We start from the raw sequence: 7,975 nt of genomic DNA, 5'->3' as shown, positions 1-7,975 counted from the left end.
CATTTTGAATATGCTAAAAAACGCAAATAACGCCTTGCATATAAATAAGCCCTTGCATTGTTGACTGAATGGATTTATTTTCCTATTTAAAATATTTGTGGTCGATTTCCATGAGTTCATTGATCACATTCGAAGTCGCATCGAACAATCTGCGAGCGTCTTCGAACTAGACTTATCATGAGACACTCTTATCAAGAATTTATTGATTGGTAAATCTTTATTTGCGAGCATGAGGCGCAGATGTTAGGGCGCCCGCCCGGTGAAGGGCATCCTTAGTCCAGGATACCCTGGCTGCGGCTGGCTGTCCGGGCCCTCGTCACCAGGTCTTGCTGGATCCTGAGGTCCAGGCTAGTCAGGCAAGCCATCCACTGCTCATAAGATGGTGTGCGGTTGGGAGGGAGGTGCGGGGATTTTTGACACTCCCATACCTGATGATATAGGGTGCCAGGAGAAGGACAGAAATTACAGGTGGCGGGGTATTGAGTTGGGTATGCTGTGGGGATATGTATTCGTCTGCAGTCTTCTCAGGGTGGTGGCTTCATCTCTGGATAGCCTTGGGTGCGGTTCCATGTATTTTCTTCGGTCGAGACGGTAGTGGACTAAGTCAAGTGGGCTTATCAAGAAAAATTTAAGGAAGACTTGAATGGCGAAGCTGTTGTGTGAGCATTGCCGAATACCGCTAAGTTTAAATATCATTCCTTATTTGCATAGTTGCGATGTCAGTAATCGTCATATGCATTAAAGAGGTCGTCGTCTTCTTCGCGGCGACTGCAGGATGGAGAGTCGCTCTCAGCGTTGTATCCTTCCACCAGCTCTTCGTCATCGACTCGAGGCAGCGGTGGCGGGTTCTCAAAGTCGTCGCGGGAAGGATTCGCACACTCGTAGCCATGTCTCCAATTATCTGGCTTCCAGGGAATGTGGCGGACGCGACGACCTCTCCCAAGCAGGGTGTCTTTTGATCTTTAGCATTATATCTTTAGCAGTAGCGCTGAAGTTTTTCTTAGATGCGCGGTAGGGATTGACGACAGCGCTGGAGCTTTTTTTTTTTTTTTTTTTGCTAAAGCCGCTGCACAATCCGGGGACTCGGCGGTCTCTGCAATGCACGTGCTCACGAGCGTTCGGTATTTTCTTGCTCTTCGTGGTTTTTGACAGTTTTTTTATTTTTTGCTAAATCCACTGCGCGTGCCGGGGACGTTCGGCGGTCACCGTGAGGCGCGCGCCCACGAGCGCTCGGAATTTCTTGGTATTTTTTTCTGCAACGCCGAACTTACGGGCAGTAACAACAGCTCCGCTGTTGAAAAAGCTGGCCGGACAGCATATCAGGTCATATGGCCATCTGCTTTAGAAAGCACACGCAGAAAAAGCTTTCTTCCTTGACCCTCTGTACTTTTAGGGGGCGGGACGTCCTGAGAAACCCGCCAGGAATTGACCTGGCCCGCCACGGTGGCTCAGGAGTTAGGGTGCTTGGCTACACTGAGTCGGAAGACCAGTTTTCGATCCCAGTAGCAGGCGCCGCTTTTCGAAAGAGGGGGACTGGAAGAGCGCGCGTTTGCTGCTCGGTATCAGTGCACGGTAAACAGCCCCAGTTGGTTATCCGGAGCCCTTCTCTGCAGCCCCTTCGTAGCGAGAGTCGTTTTGCGGCGTTAAACCCTCCAACCCCAGACAAACCATTCCTGGAAGGCCATCAACAAAACATGCATTTAACTGGGACCGCGTACCTGAAAAGAGGAAGCGCTCAATTGTCGTACGCAGAAACTACAGAACGAGGCGCAATGAAAGAAGTGAGCTTTCCCGCAACACGGCCGCGGCGCGCGAAGACGCTACAAACATGCCGAGCAAGAAGACTCTACAAGCATGCTTGCTTCCCAGCAAAGAAAGTACGGCACGCTCCCGCGCTAGCAGACGACACGAAGCTCCTCCTACAAGCCCCTATGCGCCTGAGCTGCTTAGCTTCGATGCGCAGCCGCGGACTGTGCGCTGGCGCTCTGCGGAGCGAGTCCACGCTGCGCCGTGTTCCCACCTAAACTGGACGGCTCTGTACATTGCAATGTATATTGCAATGTCCACCGTATATTTCCGAGTATATTGCAATGTGCAGTGTATATTGGACACACGAGTGCAATGTATGACAGCCGCATCGGTTTTAGCCTCCGCAACTCGTGCCCTGCGCGTAAACTCCGTAAGTGTGCAGATCCGCTCATCCCCTTTTCCTCATTATGTTGGGGTCCACTGCAGGGAGAGGCCACTGCCGCATATTTTCCGCCACATTTAGCGTACGTTTCCTGTCCATTACTTGCCCAACGTAAGGGAAGCTTGGGCGAGTTGGTAACGCGTAATGTTGCAGTACTGCTGCAGTGTTCCCCCTCTCGTTCATGTCTTGGTGGTTATTTTATGTTGCATCGTTTTTTGCCTCCAAGTTTTTTTAGTTCATTCTTCCATCAAATATCTGACCGTCCTCTACTTGGTTTATCACCCCTTCGTTGTTATTTTGTTAAACGGATTGCCACTTATTGTCCTTCATTAACAGTTCATTACCTGCCCAGCCCTACATCTTTTGTTTCATTTAAAACGAAATATCTTCTGCACGAGTCTGCTTCACAAACCACACTGCTTTTAGGCAAGCTCTGTCGGGTTCCGCAAATGTTACACATGGCTGGTTCGTTCATTCAATGCGTATGCCCTCGCTTCGGGCTCTCCTGCCCGATTCATGAAAAAAGTTTTTATACTCGTTAGGGCGTGTTGGGGACTACGTTACCAACTACCCCCCAGTATGAGATGGCAACCAAAAATATTTGTGACTTCCCTTCCAGACGTTTCAGAGACTACGACAGGCCTAAGGACCTTATTCTCTAACGCGCTTCATCATGGCTACGTGCGGTTGATACGGACCCTTGTAATGGTCGCAAAGAATGCAAGCATTTCTCAGGAACGCCGCGCACACACAATTTTCTTCCAATGGGGCACCCGCAAAGCATTTAATCTGACGACTGCCTTATTCCTCTAAGCACGATGCATTATCTCACGATGCATTATCGATGCGTTATCGCGATGCATTATCGGCGCAACTTCTCGCCATTCTGGTTCCTACCGTTCGATAACGGATCGCTAGTGTTTTTACGGTCCTCTACCGAGGAAATAACACGATGGAATATATTATTTCCATGTCACACTTGCCAAAAATTCAGAGGTGTCGCTATAAATTAGTAGTTTTATGGTACATTTTTGTATTAGCTGAGGGGTGGTGGTGCAACGAATGTCAGGATATAGTGGAACCGTTAGTGTGCCTTACTCAAACGCATGGGATGCTAGTACCGTACTACGATAATGAGTGGCCGCTCAGTGATATTTCCCTGTTGCTCTTCGGTTAAGCTGAGCCTACTCGGCACCCACCCGTTGGGCTCAGTGCTTAAATAAACCGCGTCGCACTTTGGGCCAGCGCTGGTCAAGCGCGCGAGGCCACTTTGCGCTGGGTGCGTATACTGAAACGCAGTCTGTGCTCCTTAATCCTCTGCACACCCAAAATCCAAGAAGGGAGCATCCGCGCAACCCATCATACTCTCCTGAACTTTAATGGCGGCCTGGATCTCGCATAATGTCTTAATTCCGGGAGCCAGACTGCTATAAAGCGGCAATTGCCGCATCCGCATCGATTTCACCCATTTTGTGAAAGTTCCCAACCGGCACCGATACTGTGCATTTGACGGGGACATGCTTAAAGAGACGCTGCAGCACTTCCGATAAACGCTCTCCCTCTTTTCTCCGCATGTGGAAGCACTGAGAAAACTAGTTATCGGCATCAAGACAGCGAACGAGCTACGATGACAAGGCGAGACCTTAAAGTGCTCTGCCCTTAATAATAAGAAACACGAACCCAATCTAACAAAATAAGCAGGATTGACGAAAGAGAACAACCATACAAAACAATCATGCACGTATGCTTACAACCTGCAGGCCTTCATAGAGAGAGAGAGAGAATAAAATATTTTTATTTCTCCAGCAGAGGCTGATGTGTGGGCCTCACCCCGTGGAAGGCGTCCCAAGTCCGGGATGCCTTGACTTCGGCTGGCCGTCTGTGCTCGGGTCACAAACTTAAGCTGGATATCCGGGTCCGGGCTGGCCAGGGAAGCCCTCTACTGCTCGAAGGTGGGGTTGGAAAGGGGGGGCAAGTCTGGAGTTGGTTGGCACTTCCATATGATGTGGTAGAGGGTGTCAGGCTGGGGACAATAAGCGCAGGGGGAAAGTTGTTGGGTGGGGAAGATGAGGTGGAGGCGGGTGGGATGTGGGTAGGTATTTGTCTGGAGACGCCGCAAAGTTGTAGCTTCCTCTCGGGAGAGGCGCCAGTTTGGTGGTGGGAGGCTGCGGCGAGTTTGCTTGTAATGAGAGAGAATCTCCGTGTAGTCGCTCACTGGGTGGGGTTTATCTTGAGGGGGTAGACATTGGCCACCGTCGGCAATGGCTCGGTGTACCAAATCGCGAGCCGCGAAATGAGCCGCTTCATTGCCGGGGATGGCGGCGTGTCCAGGAGCCCAGACAATGAAGATATCAGGGATTGTCGAGCAGTTTTGGCGGATGAGTAGGGCTGATAATGAAATGCGGCCAGTCTGGTAGTTTTGGCAGGCTGTTTGTTAATCGGTGAGGATAGTAACTGGTTCAGGGCGGGAAGTGGTGGCCAGGGCAGCGGCTATTTCTTCAGCGACATCGATTGAGGTTGCTGTAGTAGTAGCAGCATTGATGCATTGGCCAGTATGTGTAACTACACAGGCTACGTGGCCGGCGCGCGCAGGGTAGGGGGACCGCACTTCATAGGGGACATTTGCAACTGACCTAAGATGAACAAAACTAGCCGAAATTTTGGAACCGGGGAACTTCTACACTAAGACAGCAGCCGACCAACATTTCTTTAAAGTGAGCATTCAAAGCACAGATATGTATCGCCCCTAGATGGCGCCACCCATAAAGGTCATAAGGAATGTGGAATGTGAATGCGCAACCGGGTAGGGACTGCGTGCCTCGCCCCGGTATGCACCATTACTCAATATGCTACGGGAGTCCCTGAGAAGTGCTCTTTGAAGCGCGACAAAGCTAGTTCTTTACAGGTACCAGCAGCACTCACCCTGAGATGGTGGTCGTGCTGGAGCGGCCATGGTGGTGGGGGTGGTGGCCCGAAAAATGGCGCATACGGTTTGCGGTAGGCCACTCCTTCTTCACCTCCCCCTCTTTCAGGGGGCTGGAAGTGGATGGTGGAGGTTGACCATATCTTAGGGAAGTCAGCAACAAATTGGAGCCGATAAAAATTACAACTATCGTTATACGTAAAGTAGAAAGGGCGTTCTCATAGAATGCAGAAAGCCAGGCCCTGATGTACGTTTAGCTAAAAATGTGCAAACTAGACTGGGAATAAAAGATGAGGATGAAGTCAAAATAAAAATATGCAACTTTGAGAATTTTTCTCATTTTCTTTTATTTACGGTTCAATTTTTTTTAATTTATTCATTGCCGTCTCTTTGAACTGCGGCGTCTATTACATCACAAGAGTAATTTGCTGTTAGCCTTGTGCTTACCCAACGTACAAAGCTTATTTCTAATACTACATTGGAGCTAATTTGTGTTGTGTTACCAACTGCGGCGTCGGAGACTTCGGGTTGGCGAAGCAGAACAAACACAGGAACGAAGACAAGGCAAGTCACTTGTGCGAACTAAGGATCCTTTACCCCACAACATGCGGATCTCTACATGTGTGAAACGGACACCGCCGGTAGAGGTGCATTTAGGACAATTTACACAAATTTAAATGTAAACCCTAAACCTTATTTTCGACGTCCTTGCCGACGCGTGTACAGTAAACTGCAAGGCATTGCCTTCACTGCATTGTTTTACGGGTCGTGCAGGGGCCCAGTCATCCCTTCACAAATAACATTGAGCCGTACCTTGTTCGCACCGGTCGACATGCTGACGTCTCCCAGTAATGCGAAAAGTCAAGTGTAGGAAACCATGGAATAACCCGCATAGAGTTCCTGGAGCAGTACACCCCCCCAAAATTGAATTGATTACGGTATTACTGCAAGCCTCTGAAGCCCTTTATCCCACAGTGGATGCAAGTAGGCTGTTCATGAGTAGGATGATTTTGGTATAATTTTTAGTTTGTAGCGGCACTTCGTCATCGACAGCAAGCGCCCACCATCATCATCATTGGCCGCTACCTCTATCGTCAGCAGCGCGTGGCCTCTACACGCACGACGAGCCACGCGCCAGAGAACACCCAAGCTGCGCTGCTCAGCCGCGTTCCACGGGCGCTACCCGACTCGCGGGTCTTCTGCTGCCACCGAATCCTCCTCAGTAAATAAATGTAGGGTCAGCCGCACGACCACATCGGCGACCACAAGTTAATTTCCGCTGGGGTATTGTTTTACTAAGAACATTTGCCTCGGCCAACGCCTTGGAGTTCGTCCTTGCGAAAAATATTATCATCAGCAGCTCACATGCACAGCAAAGGCCGTGAAAGATCTTGAACTATGGTCTTGAACTAAGTGGGGCAATGTTTTAACCATAGCGAAGCTGGGGGATTTCTTTCCATGTAAGCACTGAAGGACACACTACCCCGCAGCATTGCATTAGGTTAGAAATTGTTTATTTGCATGTTCCGTCGCCGCCGACTGTGGATGCAGTAGTCATCTACATATCCATCTATATCGTCGTCTTCCTCCTGCACGACTGGAGGGCCCGGATCGTTTTGTCCGCAGTCTTTCAAATTTCTCCTAAAGTAGAGCGCGTCAGCACGCGCTAGAACCGGCGGCAACCGGCTTTGCGAACTGGGCGTCTGCAGCGTGATATGTCTTGTGCTCTCCCCTTGAGGCGCGGACGCACGTGAAACGTGTTCTTAGTATTTTTTTACGAGCGCCGCGCGCAAGCCTGGACGTCGCCGGGCGCTCCTCATAAAACGCAGGCTGAAAAGCGCGGTAAATTGTCGGAGTAGCTATGAAGTAGTATAATGATGAGGCCGTGCACCGCACACATTACGGCCCACAACAACAGCTTGGCTGTTAAAAAATACTTCGTGGGTGCTTTAGGTTGAGAAAATTTTGGCCGGTCTGTCGAGCTGTTTGTCTGTCTTTTGATAAAAGCCACCCGGCAAAAAAAAAAGAAAACTCCCACCTCCCCTCGCGGGAACCCCTGTGTAGATGCGACGCATAGGCGGAGCGGCGAAGGGAACGCGTTTTATAGCGCGCATAACGTTGAGGGGACTGCGTAAGCTGGTCCCAGTCGATGACGACGTTGGCGTACTTGTAAAGCGGCGTGGACTCTAGGTGTTTGAGCCAAGCGTGGATGTTGCTTCGCCGGAGAACGGCACACCGGTTATATGCGCAGCGCGCACGAAGGAGAGGAAACCGCGGAAGAGAGAGTACTGCACATGCGCCGGCCCCAGCGCGTCTGCCGCGGCTATGACGCAACGTGCCGCGGCTATGACGCAACACAATCCAACACAATCCACTTTAATCCAATCCAATCCAAATCCAATCCAAACCGAATCCAAGCCAAGCCAATCCAATCCAATTCAATCCAATCAAATCAAATCCAATCCAATGCCCCTCGCGAGAGAGTGTTCGTTATCGGAGAGGAGAGGGTGAGTGGCGGAGAGCGCAGCTCGCGCGCGCGAGAGAATGGCAGAGGGGTGGACAACGCCGACAACAACGACGACGACGGCGGAGGGACAAGGCGAGTGAATCAGATGCTCTGCATCTAAAATGAGTTCATGAACGAGGCGTTAGTATAGGCAATATAGGCAAAAGATATATAAATACTGAATATTGTAATACACTTCATTCTTGTCCTATATCGTTCAACAAAAAAAAACATTGTGCAAATTTGAGGGGAACATAAATACATAACAGATGGACGTAGTTTTGTTTTAATTAAAAGTAGACGTCGGCGTAATTATGGTTATAGCAAAGAAAATAAACGCATTAGACCGTATACT

The sequence above is a fragment of the Haemaphysalis longicornis genome, unplaced genomic scaffold (assembly GCF_048455015.1).
Source record: "Haemaphysalis longicornis isolate Haplotype H1 unplaced genomic scaffold, Haemaphysalis longicornis Haplotype H1 scaffold_8, whole genome shotgun sequence".
Classification (NCBI taxonomy): domain Eukaryota; kingdom Metazoa; phylum Arthropoda; class Arachnida; order Ixodida; family Ixodidae; genus Haemaphysalis; species Haemaphysalis longicornis.
This window is presented reverse-complemented; position numbering follows the sequence as displayed.